Source organism: Desmodus rotundus, chromosome 9 (genome assembly GCF_022682495.2).
Source record: "Desmodus rotundus isolate HL8 chromosome 9, HLdesRot8A.1, whole genome shotgun sequence".
Taxonomy (NCBI): Eukaryota; Metazoa; Chordata; class Mammalia; order Chiroptera; family Phyllostomidae; genus Desmodus; species Desmodus rotundus.
In genome coordinates, this window is record NC_071395.1 from 66425042 (window position 1) to 66449767 (window position 24726).

At 38.2% G+C, this 24726-nt stretch overlaps 1 long non-coding RNA gene across 1 annotated transcript; it reads left to right on the forward strand.

The window, feature by feature from the left end:
- The first annotated feature begins 1904 nt into the window (after positions 1 to 1904).
- On the forward strand, positions 1905 to 23049 carry LOC139441143 (uncharacterized). Its single transcript, XR_011651563.1, has 3 exons — positions 1905 to 1970; positions 21134 to 21320; positions 22915 to 23049. It is a non-coding gene; the product is annotated as an uncharacterized lncRNA (long non-coding RNA).
- Positions 23050 to 24726: the final 1677 nt, after the last annotated feature.

Below are 24726 nucleotides of genomic sequence, written 5' to 3' on the forward strand. Positions count from 1 at the left end.
AAAAGGAAAGCAGTTAGTTACCTATAATGGAGCTTTCATAAGACTGGCTGCTGATTTCTCATCAAAAACTTTATATGCCAGAAGGGGTTGGCAAGATATGTACAAAATGATGAAAAGCAAGGATGTACAACCAAGATTACTCTACCCAGCAAATCTACCATTTAGAATCAAAGGACAGGTAAAGAGCTTCCAAGACAAGAAAAAGCTAAAAGAGTTCATCTTTACCAAACCAGTATTATTGATACATGAAATGTTAAAGGTCTTCTTAAAGAAGAAGAGGAAAAAATATATAAAATAATATGAACAATACAATGTCAATCAATACATATCTATCAACAACTGAATCTAAAAAACAAAATAAGCAAACAAGCAGAACAAAAACAGACTCACAGATACTGAGAATATTTTGATGATTCCAGGTGGGAGGAGATTGGGAGGACAGATGAAAAAGGTGAAGGGATTAAGAAGTAGGAATTGGTAGTTACAGAATAGTCATGGGGATATAAAGTACAGCATAGAGTTTTTAGTCAATAATATTCTAATAATTATATTTGGTGTCACATGGGTATGAGATTTACTAGGATGATCATTTAGTAAGTTATATAATGTCTAATTGCTGGGTGTACACCTGAAACTAATATAATATTGTATGTCAACTGTAATTAAACACTAAAAATAATATTTAAATTTAAAAATAAATCATTCTAGAATACTCTGGGGGAATTTAAAGGTGGGCAGGAAATGGTTTCTGCCCCTGAGACATGGATGATAAATAGGGAAGAAAGTGACATTCATGAGTTATTTTAATACAAATAAACTCTGGTACATACTAACATAAATACATAAAAATACGTTATATATGAACAATGAAAATAAGAAACATTGTAAGTGGTATATACATATACATCTGTGTACATATATGTGTATATGTACAATACATACACACATACATATGAGTACATACATGTGTGTGCCTATATATATACATGTGCATATATATGTTTATATATACAAACCAGTTTTTAAGTAGTATTAAATACCTATTTGGGAGCTTTTCATTCATTCCCTTCCTTACCTGGAAATGTGAGATTGTTTCAAACTGGTGTGCAGCACCGAAAGAGACCTAATGCAAGGACTCCCATGATGCCCTTGAGGAGCAGTGGGCACGACTCACCGTGTGTGACTCTGTAGGCAGTACCATGTCTGATCCTATTTCTCACAGGGATGCTGTGAAATAGGCCACTTGCAATGACAGAACTCAGTGAAAAGGTCCTGGTATTTTTCACCATTGTGACCCCCAGGCCATTGGTCCTGCTGAGCCACAGACTTAGTGATCACCCAACCCTTTGTTGGGATGAGTCACAGGATGGCTGACGTTGGTGTCTCGTGGAGACCAGGCCAGAGCCCAACAGTCCTGTTGCTCTGAATTTCTGATCACAGCTTCGCATCCATCAGCCTCAGCAACATGAGAGTGCTAGAAGTTGATTCTCCTACCTGCTGATGTGGACAAGACTAATTGGCCTTCGGCCAAGGTAAGAACCTTGGCTCTCTGGCTCTTGTTCTGAACACATCTGTCTTTCTCAGTGACACTGACAGGGAAAATGAACTGTCCTCTGCATCCTTAAGTTCTTTACTTTGTCAAAACAACAAACACAGCTCAATACCACAAGGACTTATCTTTTAACCTCTGCTGGTGTATCTGGCTTTACATTACTGACCCAAAGCTCCAGGCCCCAGGCAAAGGGAGCGCTCTGCTCCTGAAGTGCTGTTAATCCTCCAGTGTCAATATTGGCAAAGGGAGGAGGGGAATCAATAGATGTCTAGCTGGTCAAATGAGCCTTTGGACGGAAGAGAATCAAAGACTATGTCAACACCGTTTTGACTAATTTTTAACCTCTTGGGAGAGTCAATTCAGTTACAAGGGGTTGAACCCACTGGACGTGGAAGCCAAGCATGGAGCACCCCCTGAGGTAAGTCATGGGTGGTGAAACTCTGGGAGGCTCAGGGGCCCATCCAGAGCCTTATGTGAGGACAACCTGTGTGCTGCTCTACAAGTGAAAAGGGAAAGCTACAGACTGGCTGTCCTGCTTTGAAATCCCTGCACTTTGGAAGGGCCTAGGTTACTTTTGCATCATCTAGGGAACTGGCAGAATTCCCAAGAGCCAGTAATATCCCATCCAGTGCCAGATTGTTTCTTTCTTCCCATAGTTATTCTCCAACAAATACTAATTTACTAACCAAATGGGTAATTTCTACTGGCAATAATGAAGTAATGACCAAAGTTCTATGGAATATTACTTGCTCTCTCTTTAAATTCTTCTACCCCTGTCTTACTTCATGAAGTTTACTGGATAAGGAACCACGGTTGTCACTGCACTTTATAATTACCACACCTGTACACAGTGAGTAACACTTGTGCAATGTTCACAATGCCCCAGCAACGCATGACTGTAGATAGCACACCTCTCAGGACTAAGAAACTGGCTTACTGCAGATGCTTGTAGTTCTGCATATGACGGTAATGCCTTACAGCCTACTCAGGAGACAGTTATCATGGTAAAGAACAGTTTGAAAAGCAACCAAGTTAAGGAACACTAGTGGAGGCTGTTTGTCCTGGAGAAATGGTTATGTGGTAGCATTTTCCAATTGAAGGATGACTAGGAGAAGGAGGAGGAGTTAAAAATAACTCTGTGTTATTCCACACAGTGAAATGTGTGAATGTTACAAGGAAACATTTTATTTGGCCTCCATAGAGAACTTTTCAGCAAATTGAACTGTTCAAAAAATAGATCATTCTGCCTTAGAATGCAGAGAGGCTCCATCACTGGAAATTTAAAGTTAACACAAGACCGAGTGACGAGGGGTGTTGCCTTGAATGTGTTCCCAGCACTTAAAATCCCTTGGTTCTTTGAAGAAAAGGGAAGCTCAGAGATGCATACTCTCCTCCTCCACAAGACTTCAATTCCCCGGGATTTGTCCAGGGTCTATTGCAGCATCAGATGTGGCTTTTTCCTATGAATTTATCTGATTCCGATAACCCCTTTAGACCAGGGGGTAGACACTAAATAAAGTCATGGAAGGAATTAAAATGGTCCTCTTTTAATGTTATTTGAAGTCAAGCCTTTGAAGCATTCTTTCTGCCTCATGTTATTCCCTTTCTTTATTTAAAATAATTGTGTCAGAAGCTCTCTTCCTCTGTAATTGCCTCCTGTCAGTCTGCTTTGGATGGTTTTACTAACTGGCAAGCAAATCTCCCAGAGAAAATGGATGATGGGCAGTTCTAAAGAGGAACATGGAGTGATTTTTTATCTTGAAGCTGCAACAATGGCAGCTTCTAGTCAAGATCGTCAGACAGCCGTTGACATTACTTGTGATGTCTTTCCAAGATGAGAGGGACCCAGTTAAAGGCAATCCTTCCAATGGAGCTCTGTGGCATCTGCGCCACTTCAAAGTGTTGATTTGCCTGATGGAGGGAGATTCCTGCCACATTAAGGCTTCATTTATTGTTAATTGACTTTAAGAATTACTAGTCTGTTTTGATAGATGAACAGCCAGGTTGGTTACTGGGAGCCATGTTCAAAGGAATGAATAGTGTGGCATTCCCAGTGGCCAAGGCTGAGGCCCACTGTGGAGTGCGAGGTGCTCACAGTCATTTGAATTTGAGAAAGGGAGTGATTTTCATCATTGTTAAAGAAAGCACTGGGGAGTTTAAATAGAAGTTGCTGTGCCAGTCTACAAAGATGCACACTGAGACAGAGTCAGGTGTCATGGTTTCAGGAGACTGTTCTCATGGCATTGAATCAAATGGGAAGCCGAGAATTACAGTGTTCAATACTTTTCAGCATAGCTGATGTTTGCCTTTTATCCTTGCCATCGCAGACATGGCTGTGGGAATCTAGTGTTACTTTACTCTTCACACAAGCAGGAGAACTCCATGCTCTGAGCAACATCTTATCTCTTTAAGATTGTCATGCATTTCAACCCATTGAATACTAGATTCCACCATGGCATGTACCGGTTGTATAATAAATCTCTTTGTGAATAAAAAGGACACGCTGCACCCCAACCCACCTCCCCTCCCTTTCTGTCCCTGGCTCCACTCTCTGTCCATTCTGTCTCTAGAAGCAACCACTTTTTAACTGTTTTAGCTCTTTACTTTGGCCTTTGCTTCCATGTTGTTAAATATCAAGAAGTAGCGATCTAGGCATATTATCAATTATAAACATTATTAATGGACTTCCTGTTGAAATAAATGAAGAAACTCTCACTATAATCCACTGCTTTCCTTCTCTCCATTTTCCCAATAAAGTTATTGTAATTTGTCTTTATCCTTACCCGAGGACCTGCTTATTGATTTTTAGAGGGAGGGGTAGGGAGGGAGAAAGAGAGGGAGAGAAATATCGATGAAAGAGAGAAACATTGAGGTTGCCTCTCATATATACTCTGACTCAGGACCAAACCTGCAGCCCGGCATGTGCACTGACTGGGAATTGAACCCACGACCTTTTGGTTTATAGGATGATGCTCCAACCAACTGAGCCACATGGGCCAGTGTGAGTTATTGTAAATTTTTAAAGTCAATGATCACAAACACATTGTTTAATGTTAAGTCAAGGAGTATGTCATTATTACATTTCCTGTCATAAAACAAAAAAACTTCTTTGTTTTTCTTCATGTAGTGGATCTCAATAACTAAGAACCATTTATAGGGAGGGAAAAGGCATCAACTATCTCTTTTCTTCCTTTCTTGAGAATCACACCAAAGGAAGAAAATAACCTGGAAATGACTATTGTTACTGAACTCTAGAATATGAGTATACATTGAATAATGAATGTGGCATATATTAATTTGGTTTAAAAAATCTGATGACATTGGGGGTTAAATTAAACACAAAGCCTGAAGCTTAACCCCCACTCCTCACATGTGGGCTGGTGAACGGAAGCAAGGATCTGCATGATTTGAGCCAACTCTCTCTTTCACAGCCTTTCCTCCCCTCTGGTGTGGGCTGAACCCATAGTTTGATGTAGCTTTTGAATACATCATCATCACAGCCTGCCTACACCATCGATTTAATTTGACAAAAATCAATTCAGCACCCATTATGTGCCAGACCCTGCCTGGGAATACAAAGGCAAACAAATTATCTAGGAGAGCTATGTGTATGAAGAGCTATACATTGCATGAGAAGTCTCATGATAGAGGGGACAAGTCATGAAGAGGTAAGAAGAAGGGGATATTGAATTAGGAACAGAGGGGGGTCAGTGATAATTACTTAAAGGAATGAAATAGTGGTGCATTTAGAAGAACTATCTCTTAGAGTTAAGATAATATGGTAAGGCTGGGAAAGCTTACTTTTGGATTCCATCTTTTCAATCTATACCATTGCATGTATTATTCAGGACTATTTTGGGGACTAAGAGCATAAAACTAACTCAAACTGATGTGAGCTGGCAAAAAAAAAAAAAAGAATCAATTCATTGGAATCACAAAAACTGCAACACACAAGCCAGACTGGATCCCAGGGCTCCTTAGGGCACGGTCTCTCCTCACTGCTCAGCTCTGCCTCTTCTTGTTCACCTTATTAAGGGAGATCCTTCACACAGGAGAGTACCAGTAGCTCTGGGTTTAAAATCTACCTTCTCAAGGACCTCAGGAGAAAGGCTACCTCTTCCCCCAAGCCACACGGAGGTTTTTGGTGAGGTATTTCTCTGGTTGGCTTGAATGCCCACTATGCCTGTGTTAACCACTGTCTTCAGGGAGAAGTACACTGCCAATGGCACATCTAGCTCATGTGCTCCCCTAAACCACACAGACAGAGAGCAGCAAAGGGGTTTTCCCCAAGGAAAGCTGAAGTGTAGTGACAAGCAGAATGAGGGATGGATGCAGGCAAAACCAGCCGATGTACACTGCACCTGTCCTCTTCCTGTTCTACTGGAAGTTTGCCTCCAGTTTTCATGTGGCCCGGCCTGTAGACTGACAGATTTAGCAAACAGAACTACAGGCCACCCCGGTAAATTTGAATTTCTGATATATAATGAATAATGTTTGTTGTACATATGCCTCATGACTGTTGTTTATCTGAAATTTAACTTGGAATCTTGTATTTTATCTGAGAGCCCGACATTAGTCCCCTTCAGAACAAACAATCAGAAACATTAAAGTGTAAGAAGTTATCAATGGCTTGAAATATTCCCTTAATGTGAGCTATTTGTTCTTGTTAAACAGAGTTTGAGATTTTAATTGAAGCAGTGGTTCTCAACTTTGCCTGCACACTGGAATCTCGCAAGGAATTTAAAAAATATTTTAAAAATATTGGGTCTTACCCTAAACACATTGAATCAGAATACCCGAGGTGGGGGCTTAGAATTTTTCCAGGCTCCTTAGGAGATTTTTGTATACGGCCAGGATTGAAGAATGTGGATTGAAAAAAGTGTTAATTCCTTGAAGATAATGTCTACATTAGAAAACAGAAAAGAAGTCTGGAGGCCTTCTCGAGTTTTCCTAAGCTCACAGCAGTGGCCCGTCACCCACTCTGTCATCTACAAGATGATTTCCGGCTCAGAGAACACACTGATAAATTTGAGAAAAAGTCACTCTCTGAATAATTTTTCCAATATGAGGTGGCAAATGCAACCTGAGTGCAATTTTTAAAAGTGAGTACAAGGACAAAGAATGATGAAAGGTGCCTAAACTGTAATTTAGCTTAAATTCAATACAAGATTCTTAATGTTAACTGTGTCGTTGAAACACTTTCTGCTAAGTCTTTTAATCATGGGAGGTCTGCAGGTTATCTGAAGGTTGTGTTTAGAAGGACCCTAGGGAACGATATCTTCAGGCGACATGAGGATAAACAAGTTTCAAGATGGTCACTAGGTGTCCACTCTGTGTGTCCCACTTTCTGCTCCTCTGCTTGATACCTCTTAGATCATGTTCAATTATGTAATTAATGCAAGCCAAAGCACAGACACATAATATAGTTTCCTATTATACACAGTGGATCTCAAATTTCAGTCTGGAGATGAGCTGTATCAGAATCACCTGGAGAGCTTAATAAATAGACACGCACACACGCACACACGTCATCCTCCAGGACTAGACACAGCTGGTCTGGAGCACAGACCATTTTTGGTAAATGATTCTACTTCACACTCACCTTTGAGAACCGCTAGGCCAATTTGTAATGTTTAGCAGTCTGTTGAATAAGTTTGGAAATAATGGGTTTCCATTTATGGAATATGTCTGATGCTCGAAGCCCTGGGGGAAATCCTTTACAACATACATCATCTCCTTTAATCTTCATATGTGCAGTGAGTTTTTATTTCCATTTTACAAGGGGAACAACGGGGTAATAGCATTGTCAAGATCATCCAACTCATGCACAGCAAAGCTGGGATTCATATTCATATCTTGACATGTCTTCAATGCCTGTGCCACCACTATGCATGGCATTTTATTGTCCTCATGGCCAAAGCGATGGCAGGTGGGCCCAAGGGCCAAGGGTCAGGTATCCAAAGGTGTTATTCCTAAGTGGGCTGCTCAGCTCCATTTGTTTGATATACACCCCCTGCCGGGCAGAGCAGTCTGCAAACCATGTGAAGGAAGCTTTGATGTTTTACTCTGACCCTCAGAACCAACCATGGTGACCTGTCCTCTGAAGGTAGTTATGCAAGTTCCTTACTGACAGTGATGTCAGGAGTCTCTGACTTCTGAAGAGATTAAGAAGATAGAAGTGTGTTTCCCTGGAGATGTGAACTTGTGCATAAGAGATGGCACTTCTTGTAACATCACATCTGGGCTCCTTTAATGGCTCAGCTCCCTCTAAGATGGTGATGCTTCTTACTGATTATAACCTGGAAAATTGCAGCACAGTAATGTATAAAGAACAAATTAAGATGAGGCCACAAACAGGATCCTTTTACAAGGAGAAAACTTTGGTTTGCCAACTGAGCTTCCTGCGTGCTTCTGTATAAACACCAGTATCACCAGAGGCTCAGTAAACAGAATGGTGTGAGGTTGGGATATTTCCAGAATGGAAAAAATTTGTTTCAAAATCTCCAAAGGGTTAATCATTTCTGCAATTGGAGCTTTCTTCACTATTATGTGTACTATTTGCATAGCTCTGTTTCAATATTATAATGGTTTCATAATGTGCTTCCAGCTGCTTGGTACCCTAAGTGGCTGGTTTTTCAAAACAAGTCTTTGGTAAATATAATATTTTGGTCTCACATTCCTCATTTCTTCCTGCCGATTGCTCATGCTAAGAGGCCATGAGGACCGGTTTTCTTCTCCTCTCACATTCCCTTCCTGAACAAAAGATGAAGATATTTTAATGTGCATGAGAGAGGTGAGCACAGAGATGTTCTCAGTAATGCAATGGCAGATGCATTCCAAATGCGTTGAGAATCCAGTGGTGGAGGGGTTCATGATGTGCCCTTCTGCTGTTAAAACTGAGGTCACTGCTGCTAATTTTGCCTCTGATGGTAGCAACCTGGAAGCCAGCCCCTCTCACTGGGAGCAAATGGGAATGATTTACTGGGCTATTGCACCTCCCAGGGGAACAATTCTCATGGCCCAGTTGTCTGTCGAGATTTACCTTGCAGACAGCTTCTAGTTAGAGTCCTTGGCTGAGTCAACCACTGGATACTTAACTAATTTTTCTGCCAGCCAAATCCCCAAACTGAAGCTCCATGGGATCTTACAGGATGATCTTGTCCTGTGGTTTTTACTTGGGGCTCCAGGGAGAGCTTGGGTCAGTAGGACTTCAGGGACTCAGACAGAGGGAGGGGCAGTGAGGCTTTTTGCTGTGCTCCAAACAGAGCTGCTGCACTTTCCGTGGTCTTTCACATTTAGGTTCCAGAGAAGTTTGGGTGTAACCCAAAGGGGGGTATCTATATATGTATCCATCAATCTATCTGTCTGTCTGTCTGTCTGTCTATCTATCTATCTATCTAGTCTGGGCAGCCGTTATCTTTTTCCAATAGTAGCTCCCTTTCCTTTCAAGGAATTGCCTCTCCCTCGCTCTGTGTGGTCTTGGTGGGACTATAAATCCAGGTGTCCATTCTGCAAAGAGAGGTAAGAAGGATCTCTGGGGCTTCTTCTCCCCAGCCTGTCTGCTTTCTGCACTGATGCAGCTAGTAAACGGCCACCTTCCCTAAGTGTGGCCTATCTGCCTGGAACTTGGAATAGGGAACAGGATTGCAAAAGCAAATGGAATATTTGGGGTTCATCTGCGCTGGTGTTGTTGCCCTGTTTGCTCTGTTGTAGGCCTATTTCTGCCATTCCTGCTGCCACACTCTTTGCAGTGCACTGGGCATCATTTCTTGAGCCTGGTTCATCAGCTTTCAAATCAATTTCATGACATCTGATATCCTCCAATTAATCATTTTTTTTTCATACAACGGAAGCACCCTAACATACACAAAACCTTCATTTTATAAGGGGATAAATTGAGGCCAAGACAGTGTGGACCTTGCTCAGAAGTCATCTGCACTAAATTGGAGCTAAGACTAGAACTCAGGTCCAGCTTCCTGCCTAGGCTCTTCTGTACAGGGGAAAACTCAAATGCCTACAATGGCCAGACAGGCCACATAAATGAGTCCTTTATCCCTTTTTCCCCCTTAAATTAGCTTCTTAATATTTTATTTTCCTGCTTTTGATTGGAACAAAGGCACAGAAAAATTTCTGTACTATAAAAAATAAGAGTGTGGAGACAATAATAATTAGCAACTGACACTTTGCTTTAATATTAAGTATACTATAGCGAGTAATGGCAATTGTGGAAAAGGAGGAATACACTTTATCGACAAGTAATTGGCCACTATTCAACTCTAATTCGTTATTGCCCTGGGATAATTTGATCACCATATTATCAGAAATACCTATGTTTTAAAACATAAGTTGGAAATCTAAATTTTAAATGCAAAATGTTCTGATCTTTTTAGTGGTGTCTCGAATCACATAAAATTACTATGAATACCAAGCAACATGCCTCTGGGTTGGATTTAGCCTATGGGTCATTGGCTTGTAACTTGTGCCTTATCTCAAATTAATTTCTCTTTTTTCCCATAACTTTGTATTCCATACCTCCTATGTGATAGTGTGAATGACTCCTTTCTATCCTGAAAAACTTTTGGGAACAAACTGCATTCTGGGTCCTGATATGATCTCCAACGTGCAAGAAAAATACAAGCTTTATTCATTCATTCATTCATTTTATTGTTGTTCAAATACTTAATTTGGCTTCTTTACATTCTAGCAAAACTTCAGGGTGAGTGAAAAGGTCTAATTAGAAGAGTTATTAATTAGAATGTTTGGTTTGCCTGTAGGGATGAAATGAGTGTCTGCAGAGCAATTCTGTCACATAGATCCTGATCTAGGGAGGCCAGACTGGACGAAATAGTGATGTCAGGGGTTTTGGATGATGACACTGCAGCACTGTGTAGAAAACATCAGGGCAACCTGTGTGTTCCAAATCAATGACCAAATGAAAGAGCATTTGTGACCATATTTTGAAAATGGTGCATAACACTATACAGAATAATGAAGTAAAAAAGTGGTTTCACTTCTAATTGTAAAGATGAAAATGGAAAATTGTGTTTCAAGGACTGTGAAACATGCTCAGGGACTCCCCACAGTGGGAGTCTAGACCAGGGGTAGGGTTAGCCTGTGGGACAAACCTGGCTTCCTGCAGGTTCTTATACATAAAATGTGATTGGAGCATAGCCACGAGCATCTGTTTGCATGTTGTCTGTGACTGCTTCTGCACTCCAATGGCAAAGCTGAGCAGGTGCCACAGAAATGGCATGGTTTGGAATGCCTAAAATCCTTATTATCTGACCCTTTAGAGAAAAAGTTAGCAAACCCTGGTCTAGACCTCAGAGACGGTTAAATCCTACTTTATAGAAGAAGAACAAAGATGCGTCACAAGAGTCAGGATAGCTTGAACTGAAGTATAAAGTAGAGACAGCAAGAAGTGGCCGAACTGAGGATTTATTTTGAAGGTTCACACAAAAGAAATTGCTGGTGGCTTGAATGAGGCCTATGAGGAAAATAGAAGGCAAAAGAAAATGAACAGAGGCAGGAAAAGCAAGGGAAGAATCATGGAGGAAACCAGGACCCCTCAGCTTCTTGGACTCAAAGAATCTCTGACTGGCCTGATTTTGAACTTCATCCAGGTGGATACTGTCTTGCTTTGAGATGGAAATTATCTGATCTGATGTGTCCCTGGGAGTGGGAGAGATTAACATCAGTGCGTGGGGATGGTTCTGAGTGGACATGGAGGCCTCATCTTATGGGAAAAATTGCAAGACTTTAGATGAGTAGTTTAAAAGAAATTTTATTCCAGGATAGGATTTCAAATTGAAAGTAGAGGTTCCCATTTGGTCTCACAGGGCATACTGTTTTTTTCTAGAAGGAACTGCACTTTTTGAAAGAGGTAGGGATTGTTTTGATAATATCTTGAGGAGCTTTTACACTATATGTGGCAAATACTGCTACCTGTGTTCCTATCCCTTATATGCTTCTTCCTTGATTATTTTACCTGCAAACATGGCCATCTGGTATAAATATAATATCTCCCAGCTTTCTTTGCTGTTATATGTGAATATGTGACTAAGTTTTAGCCAATGAAATAGAGTAGAAGTGATGGGTACAATTCCTAGGGACTGTACTTCAAGGTTTGATTCCTGCCTCTCTTTCTAGCTTCCTTCTTCCCAGGGGCTGGAATGGGTATTGAATGATTTGCTCCAGTCATCTTGAACCATGAGGCAATCTCAAGAATGGAAGCCATGAATGGTAGAACAGCAAGAATTAAGGAGCCAGGGACTAATGTAATAGAGCAGCATTCAGCTCTGGGCAGACTAATTCCTGACTTTCACCTTCCTCAAACTAATGCTGCATTGGGTTCTTAGTGTCTCTTACTGCTGAGCTAGTTTTGCCTAATACAGTGTATACTCCGAAAAGGTGTCAATTCTGATTATTTTGGCCTGTTAGTGTCGCTAAGAGTTCAAGTGCTTTGCCCAAAGTTCCTCAGTCTGTGAACTCTGTGGCCATTATAGAAGATCCTTCCTTTCATTCCTGATATGGGCAATATATCTATTCTTTTCTTTCTTTTTTTAGTCTTGTTAGAGGTATATTGATTTTATTGATACTTTAAAACTCATCTTTTAAAACTGACACGTATCCTTCTCAAACTATTTCAAAAAGCTCAGAGGATGGAAGACTCCCAATCACATTCTATGAAGCTAGCATTATCCTAATTCCAAATCTGTTATTGGTAAAGACACTACAAAGAAAGAAAATTATAGGCCAATATCCTGGATAAACATAGATGCTAAAATCCTCAAATTTTAGCAAACTGTGTCCAGCAATACATTAAAAAAAATCATAGCCTTAGTCAGGTGGCTCATTTGGTTGAAGCATTGTCCTGTACACCAAAAGGTTGCAGTTTGATCCCTGGTCAGGGCACATGCCTAGGCCGTGGGTTTGATCTCTGGTCAGGACTCCTATAGAAGACAGCCAATCTGTTTCTCTCCCATCTCTCTCTCTCTCTCTCTCTCTCTCTCTCTCTCTCTCATCTCTCTCTCTTCCTTCCTCTTTAAACTCATGAACATATCCTTGGGTGAAGAATTTAATAAAATTAATAAAATGATCGTACAGCAGGATCAAGTGGGATATATTCTGTGGATGCAAAGTTGGTACGGTATCCACAAATCAAGAAATGTGATATACCACATAAACAAAATAAAGGATAAAAATCACTTGATCATATCAATAGATACAAAAACAGCATTTGATAAAATCAAGCACTCATTTATAATTAAAAAATCTTAGAAAAATGGGAATAGAAGGAACATACCTCAACATAATAAAGGCCATATATAACAAACCCACAGCCAACATCATACTTAATATGCAAAAACTAAAAGTTTTTCTCTTAAGATTGAGAACAAGACAGGACTTTCTGCTTTCACCACTCTTACTCAACATAGTTCTTAAAGTCTTAACCTCAGCAATGAGACAAGAAGAAAAGATAAAAGGCATCCAAATTGAAAAGAAGCAAACTCTCCTGATTTGTAGATGATGTGATGTTGTATATAGAGAACCCTAAAGATTCCACAAGAACTACTAGAACTGATAAATGAATTCAGTAAAGTAGAAGGACACAAAATAAATATCCAGAAATCAGTTGCATTTCTATACACCAATAATGAAGTGTCAGAAAGAGAAACTAAGAAGACAATTCTATTTACAATCACATAAAAAAAAATACCTAGGAATAAATTTAACCAAGGATGTGAAAGACTTGTACTCCAAAAATTATAAGACACTGAAGAAAGAAATTGAAGAAGATACAAAGAAGTGGAAGTATATACTGTGTTTATGGATAGGAAAAAGCAACATCATTAAAATGTCCATAATATACAAAGCAATCTATAAATTCACTTCAATTTCTATCAAGAAATCAATGGTATATTTCACATAACTAGATATTTTATACAAATATTTGTTATAACAACAATAAAATAATTTAAAAAATTGTATGGAACCAAGAAAGTCCCTGAATATTCACAGCAATCTTAAGAAAGAAGAACAAAGTTGGGGGCATCGTACTACCTGATATACTATAAAGCCATAGTAATCAAAACAGCATGGTACTGGCATAAATACAGATATATAGATGAATGGAACAGAATAGAGGGCCCAGAAATAAACCTACACCTTTATGGTCAATAAATATTTGACAAAGGAGGCAAAAACATACAATGGCATAAAGATAGTCTATTCAATAAATAGTGGAGAAAATTGGACAAATTTGTGCAAAAAAATGACACTAGACTATCTTCTTATACCAAATACAAGAATAAACTCAAATGGATTAAAGATTTAAATGTAAGACTCAAAACCATAAAAACCCTGTAAGAAAATATAAGCAGTAAAATCTTGGACATTTCTCTTAGCAATATTTTTTTCTGACACATTTTTCTGACACAATATTTTTTTTTGCTTCAGGCAAAAGAAGCAAAAGAAAAAATAAACAAATGGGACCACATCAAACTACAATATTTTGCACAGCAAAGGAAACTATCAACAAAATGAAAAGACAACCCACTGACTGAATGGGAGAACATTTGCAATGATACATCTGATAAGGAGTTAATACCTAAAATTTGTAAAGAACTCAAACAAATCAACACCAAAACAAAACAAAATAAAGCAACCCAATTAAAAAATGGGCATGGGACCTGAACATGTTCAGTGTCACTAATAACCAGAGAAATGAAAATTAAACCCAATGAAAATTGACCCTATGAGATGTTACCTCACACCTATCAGAATGGCCATTATTAATAAATCAACAAACAACGAGGGTTGATGAGAATGTGGAGAAAAGGGAACCCTTGTTCGCTGTTGATGGGAATAGATTGGTGCACCACTGTGAAAAACAGTGTGGAGATACCTCAAAAAATAAAAAATGGAACTCCCTTATGACCCAGTGATTTCACTTCTGGAAATATTTTTGAAGAAACCCAAAATGCTAATTTGAAAGAATATATGCTCCTCCATGTTCATTGTAATGTTATTTACAATAGCCAAGATTTGGAAGCTGCCCCAGTTCCCATCACTATGTGAGTGGATAAAAAAGCTGTGGTACATTTACACAATAGAATACTACTTGACTGTAAATAAGAAGAAAATATTACCCTTTGTGACAGCATGGATAGACCTGGAGAACATTACATTAAGTAAAATAAGCCAGTCAGAGAAAGACAAATCCATACAATTTCACCTATTTGTGGAATCTAATGAACAAAAAAAATGAAGAAGCAAGATAGAAAAAGACTCAGATACAGAGAAGAGGGGGACTTGGAGGCTTGGTGAAAAAGGTGAGGAAATTAAGCAAAAAAAAAAAAAAATCCCAAAACTCATAGATGTACAACTGTATGGTGATTTCCAGAGGGAAACAGGGTTGGTATAAAAAATAAAAATAAAATTATATAAAATAATCTAGCATTTGATTTTTACTGTGTTTTCTGTTGTACCTATTTTTCTCTTATTTTTTCAGTTTCTTAAGGAGGAGACTTTGATAATAGTTTTGTGACTTTCTTTCTTTTTAAAATGTATATTTAATTCTATTAATTTTTCTGTAAATGTTTTAATTGCAACCTGTAATTTTTTATTTTGTTATTTTCATATTCAAAATATTTTCTAATTTCTCTCAAAATGTCTTCTTAGACACATTGATTATTTAGAGCATATTTTTTAATTTCTAAGTTTTTGAAGATTTTTCTTTTATATTTCTGTTATTGATTTATAGTTTAATTCCATTAGGAGCAGAGAACATGTTTTGCATGAGTTTAATTCTGTTAAATTTGTTCAGGTGTGTTTTATGAATTCAGACATGGTCTATATGGGAGAACGTTCCACATGCCCTTGAAAAGAATGTATGTTCAGCTGTTGTTGGATGGAGTGTTTAATAAATGTCAATTAGACACAGTTACTTGATGCTGATATTCAGTTCTATGTCCTTGTTGATTTTTTTAATCTACCGGTTCCGTCAAGTACTTAAGAGAGTGCGCTGAAGTCTCCAAGTACACTGTGGATTTGTCTATTTCTCCTTTCAGTTCTGTGGGGTTTTGCTTCGTGTATTTTAACACTTTTTTGTTACATGCATATATATTTAGGATTGTTATGTCATTTGATAATCTGACTCTTTTATGTTTATAAAATATCATTTATAACCATGGTAATTTTCTTCATTTCTTTAGACAGCATAAAGTTGGATCATGTATTTACACTGTTATGATAATCTTTGCCTTTTAATCAGTGAGTTTAATGCATTTATATTTAAAGAAAATATTGCTATGTTTGGATTTTAGTCTGCTATTTAATTATGTTTTCCATTTGTTCTCTTCTTTATTTCTTTGTTCCCTCTCTCTGCTATATTTTAGATTATTTGAAGTTTTGTTTTCCATTTTAATTCATTTACTGTTTTTACTATATCTCTTGCTATCATTTCAAATGGAATATAATAAACTTATCACAATTTAGGTTTCATTATTTTCTTCCCTTTATCCTGTAGTTTTCTTAGGTATTACATCCATATTCACTGAAAACACATCAGACAATGTTATAATTTTTAGAGTCAGTCATCAAGAACATTTTTAAAAATTTAAGGGAAAGGTGGTCTGTTACAGTTATTCAGATATTTACTATTTCTGTTGATCTTTATTTTTCTTCGAATAGCACCATACTGCTTCATGGATAGTGCAACTGCCTTATAATAACAAAATATTTCTGATTCCTTTATACTATCCTGTATTATTGTTGTCATTTATTTCATTTATACACAAGAATATAGGTAGATACAATACATTGTTACTATTACTATTTAAAACAAACTTTTATATGTTAGGTCAATTAATAATAAGAAAAATAACTTATTTTATTTTACCTTCATTTATTTATTCTCTGATGCTCTTTCTGTCTTTATGTAGACCCAGGTTTCTGATTTTCCTTCTCTCTGAAGAACTTCTTTCAACATTTCTTACAAGGCAAGTCTACTGGCAACAAATCCTCTCAATGTTTATTTGTCTGAGAAAATCTTTATTTCTCCTTAATTTTTGAAGGATACATTCATAGAATACAGAATTCTAGGTTGTTTTTTTTAATATTCTTTCTCAACACTAAATATTTTACAGTATTCTCTTCTTGCTTGCATGGTTTCTGAGGAGAAGTCAGATAGATACAATTCTTGTCTTTTCTTCTCTATAAGGTATTTTTTTCTCTGGCTTCCTTCAGGATTATTTTTTAATCTTTCTGTTCCTATTAATTTGAAAATAATAAGCATAGATGTAAGGGATTTTTGGCATTTATCCTGATTGGCGTTTTCTGAGTTTTGTGAATTTGTGGTTTGGTGTCTGATATCAGTTTGGGGAAATTCGAAGTCATTATTGCCGCTGTTCCTTTCTCTCTTCTCCCTCTGGTATTCCCATTATGCATATACTACACATTGAAATTGGCCCTCAGTTCCTGGATGTTCTCTCAGTTTTTCTCCAGTCTTTTTTTCTCTTTGTTTCTTAATTTTGGAAGTTTCTCTTCTATTCTCAAGCTTACAGATTCTTTCCTCAGCCAGGTACCATCTAACAATGAGCCCATCAAAGGCATTCTTCATCCTTGTTAGAGTGTTTTTGATCTCTAGAATTTCTTTTTATTCTTTCTTACAATTTCCAACTTTCTGCATAAAGTATCCACATGACTTGCACGTTTTCTACTTTTTCCATTAAAACCCCTAACATATTAATCACAGTGCTTTTAAGTTCTTGGTCTGCTAATTCCAACATCCCTGATGATTGACTCTGGTTCTGATGCGTGTTCAGTCTCTTCAAACTACATTTTTTTGCTTTTTAGTGTGCCTTGAAATTTTTTCCTGAGAGGTGGACATGATGTTCTGGGTGACGTAGGCCTTTAGTAACTTAGTGGTAAGGTGTGGGGGAGGGGAATTGTTCTATTGTCTTATGATTAGGTTTCAGTCTTTGGGTGAGCCTGTGGACCTAGACTGTGAACTTCGCTCAGTCTCTCCATCCTCCACCCCCTCCCAGCCCCAGATGAGAAAGGATGGTTGGAGAGGGCTGGAGTTGGGTATTTTCCTTCCTCCAGGACACTTAGAATCTGATAAAACCCTAGCAGGTTAGGCTCTGGTAAAACAGTTTCTCCTGGGGTCTGTTGTTAAAAAAGCAGAATGCTTTGGAGTATTCCACAATGATTTCTTCTCCCTCCCTCTGCTGGAAGCACAACATTTTTCTCAAATATTTTCTGTGGAAACCTGTTGGCGCTGCTGGAGATAAAACTCACAATAGTGTGGGTGCTCCCGTGTGACTGGGTTCCTTGGAGTTTTTACCTCCCAGAGTTTGTCCTTACTGAGCCTCCAGCAATTTGTCAATTATAGGTTAGGTTTTCCTACTTTGGTACTGCTTTCCATTCTGGTGACTGGTGATTTTCTTTATTTTCCTGTCTGTTTCTTCAATTTTGGGGGCAACAATTTGCCCTATGGTTTTACTTATCTGAATGATTCTAGGAGACTTGCTGATTTTTTAATACATGGCTTTCTAGTTGCTAGGACAGAGTAGTGACTTTCAAACTCCTTACATCAGACCTGTAAAACTCTTTTGGTAATTTTTGATATTCTGTGTTTTCTTCTGATATCATTGTCTTTGTTCTTGGAGAACTACTTTTTTTAAATGGAAGATCTGCTGGAAATGGATTCTCTTTTTTTAAAATCTAAGAATATCTTTACCCTCATTCTTGAAGGATATTTTTGCTCGATATAGAATTCTAGGTTGACAGTTCCTTTCTTTCAGCAATTTAAACATACTAATTTACTTTTTAAAAAAGATTTTATTTATTTATTTACTTTTTAATGTTTTTCATTGTTTCTGATGAGAAATCTAGTTATTTGAATAATATGGACTTAGATTTTACAAGTCTCTGACTGCTTTCAAAAATTTTTCTTTTATCTTTATTTTTTATCAGTTTGTTTAAAATATGTCTGTGCAGGGATTTCTTTTTTGTTTGTCCCATTTATGATTTACTGAACCTCTAGAATCAGTAGTATTATATCTTCTGCTAATTTTGGAAGTTTTAAGCCATTATTCTTCAAATAATTTTTCCTGTAATGCTTCCTTTCCCCTCTATTCCTTAAACTCTGATGACACAAATGTTAGATATATTAGTACTGTCGTACATTTCCCTGAGTCTCTATCCATTTTTTAATCCCATTTTTTTAACCTGAGGACATGCTTATTGATTTTAGAGCGAAGGGAAGGGAGGGAGAGACAGAGGAAGAGAAAAACTATATAAGAAAGAAACATCGATCTGTTGCCTTTCAAATACGCCCCAACCGGGATCTGAGCCTACAGCCTAGGCATGTGCCCTGAGTTTGAATCAAACCCGTGACCTTTCAGATTATGGGACAATGCTCCAATCAACTGAGCCACATTGGCTGGTGCAATTCATTTTCAACTTCTTTACATTCTCTTTTGCTCAGATGGAATAATTTTTTTAATCTATCTTCAAGAATATTGACTTTCCACTGTGATTCCCATTTTGCTATCAGTCCCACCCAGTGAGTGGGTTTTAAAATTTTGTATATTATGTTTTTTTAGTTATAAAATCTCTATTTTGTTCTTTTGTGTATCTTCTATTGTTTTGTTGATATTTTCTATTTTTCATTTATTTCAAGAGTATTTACTCTGCCTTCTTAAAGTATTTTAAATTTTATTTTTCAATTACAGTTTATATTCAATATTACATTGTATTGGTTTCAGGTATAAAGCATGGTGGTTAGACAATCATATACTTTACAAAGTGTTTTCCCGGACATTCTCAGTACCCAACTGGCACTGTTCTTAGTTATTATAGTATCATTGGCTATATTTTTATAATGGCTGCCTTAAAGTCTTTGTCAGATAATTCCAACATCTGTGTTATTTCAGCATTTGCTGCTATTGTCTTCTGTCACCTGAACCTATATTTTTTTCTGGTTCTTCATATGTCAAATAATTTTGTGTTGCATCTTTATCATTTTGAATATTATCCTATGAGACTCTGGTCTATGTAAATCCTGTGGAGGATGTTGATATGGTTGTTTTAGCAGGCAGTCAATCAGATGCATTCAGATGTTCAGATTGCTTTCTGTGGGTTGTGGTTTCAATGCTGGTTCCATGTTCAAAGCCTTTGCAGAGCTATGTGAATCTGTCAAATGTGTGCTCCACCATATGAGCAACTCAGGCCCTAGATAGTAACCCACTATCACAGTTCTTAAACCTTAGGTGTATGTTTAGGATAAGATTCATACATGCATTACTTGTTGGTAATCTTGAGAATTTATAAATAACATGATGTGGTCTAGGCTCCTTTCCTGAGTTCCTTCTTCACTGTGATTACTGTAGTAATTTCAGACTTCCTGAGGTTCTCCTTTAATATGGCCAGGGAGCGGGGGCATGATTACCTTGTTCTGCCATGCACTTCCTGTGACTGTCTGGTGGAAGAACAGAGGGAGGAAAACAGTAATGGGAAAAGAGCTCAGTCCTCGTGGGACCATGACTTCTTTGGTCAGAAAGGATGGTTCTTCTGTTTCAGAGTAGTAGGTTTCTGTGGGTCTGTCCCATCTTCCACTACCATGTGGACACTGCAGACATCATAGTGTTACATGGAGGCTGGAGTTCAAGAGGATAGGAAAATAAGATCTAAGTGAAAAATCAAAGAACAATGGGAGACTCCTCCAGTCTATCTAAGTGCAAGGCTACTTCATTCCTGTCCCTCCATGCAGAGCAAGAGGGCTTCTCTTGGAGCTCTCTGTCTGCTCCAGTCCTCATTAGTTTCAGGTTTCCTTGCTTTCATGTTGGAGGATACAAGAAGAAAATGATAGTCAACACATCCTAACTCAATGACACTTCACATGCTGATCTTCTTTGTCAATTACCCTGTTATTGTGTTCTTTCCTGAGTCTCCGGATAGCTACCCCCTGCATTCTTTCCAGATTTTATAGCTGCACTCAGTGAGAAAGTCAATATGGAAGGTGCTTATTTCATCATGCATGAAACTGAACCCACCCCTAGATTTTTATCACTAGCAAGCCCTTTTTCTTCTCCAGCTGCAACTCTAAATCCAGTATAATTTAGGACTCATTTCACCTGCTATATACTATCAGTTGCAATAGGCTGTCCAGAGGCTAAGTTGAAGAGTAAGTTAACTCTAAGAGGTAAAGAAGAGTGTCCCCCACCCCAACTTCTCATGCTGAGCTGTTACATAGAGGGTGTAGGAAGAGTGCAGTTATTCCCTACATATAAAATACCTTTTTTAAGGATTAACTCATTATTTCCTGGTGTTTGTAGTCAAGATGCATTATTTGAAAGTTTTAAATGTTCATTTGGACTATAGCATATCAACATAAAGTTATCGTGGATTTGATATCTGTGTTGGGAGAAGTGGGGAGTATTGTACTCTGATTCCACTCTAGACACTACGCTTTCAGGAATAACCCTGGCTTCTGTTGTACTTATGCTCTTCTCTTGTTTCCCAGTTTCACGTTTTCAGATACTCCACACATTCAACCTCCTTTTTATTTTACAGACAGGAAAATAAAGGCCAACATTTCCTGGGTTCTCACAGAAACTTGTTCACAAAGCTAGGTTCTGTCTCATTATTTTACCATATCAGCTGGAGAGGATTTTGGCAGATGCTGAAAGTTTGGACAAGCATGCAGTATGAGAAAAATGTGTTAAAGAGGACCTCCAAACAGGAGGATGGCTATGCAAAGGTAAGGTTGTAGAGATGATTCCTCAGTGAAATATATTAAAGTAATACTGTAGACTCTTCTATGTCTTCCCTGTTATTTATTCCCCAATCCACTGCAATCTGGTACCTCCCCTCTTTACTGTACACAAGTTGCTTCTGGCAGAGCCACCAATAAAACCAGCTTTGACCACATCCCATTGGCATTTCCTAGTCCTTATCTTAACTGACCTTCTAAAAATAGTTAACACTGTTATTCACTTCTTAAAACTCTCTCTTCCCCTGACTTCTGAGATAGTACAAAATCTTGGTTTTATTTCTACTTCTTGGCCATTTCTTTCCATTGTTTCCAAAATACACTTTTCCCACCCATTCCTTCCATATTGGTGTTCCCAAGGATTCTATATTCAGCAAAGTTCTTTCTTTTTCTTATCATCTTTGGTACATTGACTTCTGAAAACCTCATTTACTCTGATACCACTGACTATCACCATTATACTGAGTACTTCTAAATTCCTATCTACATCCTGTTGTATTAATTGACACCTCCACTTGGATGTCCCCTAGGCTCTTCAGATATGATACTTCTAAACTATTCATTTTATCACTTGCCTCCCTCTCCATGCCCTGCTCACCCTCCAATATAACCTGCTTCAGTGATTGGCGCCACCACCTACCTAATACCTAAGTGGGAAATGTGGGAGTTATATTCTGTGGAGGATTGGGATTCTCTGCCTCCTGTCTCAGATTCCTTCAGAATTTTTACACAAAACTTCCACAAGGATGGAATTTGTAAATTTGAGGCAAAATTCTTCAGTGTCTCCTTATTTTCACTAAGATAACATCCCAAATCTATTCTAACCATGAACTGATTCACAGTGGACTTGAGTAGGATAGGAGCTGGTGAAGTGGGTGCTGTAACTGGCAGAGACTGATGCCGAACAAACTGAATGGACCACACAGCCAAGGATTTCCACCCATGAGAGATTTAATTTTATGAAAATCCGAGTCAAAATGGATAATGAAGCAACGATTTAATCTGGTTATATCTGGCACTTCCTCTGTTTTATATTCAGTCACAATTGTTGCATGTGTATGTGTGTGTGTTTGTGTGTGTATGTGAGTGTGAGATAAGCCCTTAAAATTGGGTGCAAAAAAGGCTATTTAAAGCAGGCTCTGTGTCCATCTCTGAGCTTACCTCTTGATACTCCCCACTCTGTCTCTTCAACCAATACTTCTGTATTCCAACCATACTGAACTATTTGAATTTCCCCCAGTAGGCTATGCTTTCCAGATCCTGTGTGCACTACTCTACCCATGCTGTTTGCTCTATGGGAATGCATTCTCCCCGCCCCCCACTTGGTAACTATCCAATTATCCAGTTCTTAATTGGGTAACACATTGCCCAATTCTTTGCTTCTTTTTATGCCCTCTGGACATCATTTCCAGAAACTTTCACACTTGCCTCATCTAGATGCACTCTGAGCATACTTCTCTTTTTATTTGAAATTGTATCAATTGGAACTGCAATTTTTAGGAACTTAATGTGACTTCATTTAGGCATGAAACTATATATCAGGCTTTCAGTCTCTTTCATTATTTTGATCTTTTTTGTACAGAGACAACCATACACATTTTGGTGTTCTGGATGGAAGAAACAGAAATTGCCAAAAGGAACTGTCACAATGGTGATTACCAAGAAGAATCATAATCTCTAATATGAATCTAGCACTATAAGTTGCTAAACCTTTTTCTCTTACTGTTATTGCATTTAATCCTTTCAGTAGCCCCTGAAGAGGGTGTAATTATCACCACTTTACAGACAGATAAAATGGGAAGTCACTTGAGATAAGTGCCTGGTGTTTGCCTGTCTAGTTTTAGACTCTGAGCTGGAAGCCATGCTCCTGATGTTTCTGAAGTGTCAGAGGGACAAGGCACAGCCATTGAGAGAGAGAGTGCCCCCACGTTCTGAAGCAGCAGCTCACTCTCAGGTGTGGTGGCCTCATTAGAACTCCTGATTCAGTCTATCTGCTTCTGTCCTCTTGTTTCCTTCACGTCCTTCTGGAATCCCCTTTATAGGATGGAAGTGGAAATGCAAGGGAAATTACCTGAGAGGAGTTAATTGCCTTTGCTTCTAATTACCTTCTCTTTTCAAGGGCAATGGGTTAATTATCGAGACACTAACCACATGTTAGATTCCCTGGGTGAAAGACACTTTCCCTTTAATGTGATCACACTGTATTAATGATACTCATCACTCCCAGAACACTACTAAAATAATTGTCTCTGAGCAGGTTGCTCTACAGAAATATTCACGGAGCATAAAGCATTAAAACCCCCAGATGCATATTAAAGAATTTTTCAAACTATAAAATTACTTAGCAAGAAAAAAATACATTAATTAAAAATCTATCCTTAGCCAGACCAGAACTACAGTTAAAATGCTCCAGAAGCAGCAATTTAAAGAGTTAGAAAATACCACACTTCTCTATGTGCCTCTAGTACCAAATAAAACTGTTCATATTTACTCTGCAGGGTGGACCAGTGATTTTTAAAGTTTGGTTTCTTAACAGCAGTAAAGGGAGTCCTAATCAACTCCAAATTGGCTTCAGGTTAATATGCAAGGGATTCACTTTGCCAGAAGTGCTATTCAGGGACTCAAGACCCTGAACAGATGAGCATGTGTGACCCCCACATTCAAGTCTGAGATTAAGATGCCAGGTTTTCAATTCCCCTCCAAATCCAGTGCTAATTATTGATACTGAGAACTACTTGGGCAAATTCACCTTCGGGTACTTTTAGGGGAGTGCATCTCACAATTTCTCATGAGAATCCCCTGGAGGGTTTATTCAAACACAGATGCCTGGGCTGCCATTCCAGAGTTTCTGATTCACAAGGGCTGGGAGGAAGCCCGGAATCTGCAACTCTAACAAGTTCCCAGGTGTTTCTGATGTTGGTTCCAGAACAACACATCCAGAACGAGTGATTTAAGTTAATGGAGGGAATTGGTGCCAAAGATGCTGTGGCAGCTGCTAACCTGAGGGAGATTCCGGGCTTTCTCTGGAGAGTCTCCTGTCTCAGGCAGTTACATTTCCAACTTTACTTTATTCCCAGCTTTTACCTTTTCTTTCCACCATGGACCTACCATATTGGCTGTATTATTATCAGTATCCAGGTAGGGTGGTTTGGGCTATAAACAACAGAAAAGCAAATTTAAATTAGTTAAAGAAGTTATTTAAAAGATTTGTATTTAATGAACACAATTTACTGGCCCACAAAAGTGAGGTTTAGGTGTGAAGTGGCCTTAAGTGATACTCAACCAGTGAGTGACTTAATGATATTTTTTATTTTTAAATCATTTTTATTTTTCAATTGCAGTTGACATATATTATTATAATAGTTTCAGATATACAACCCAGTGGTTAGACATC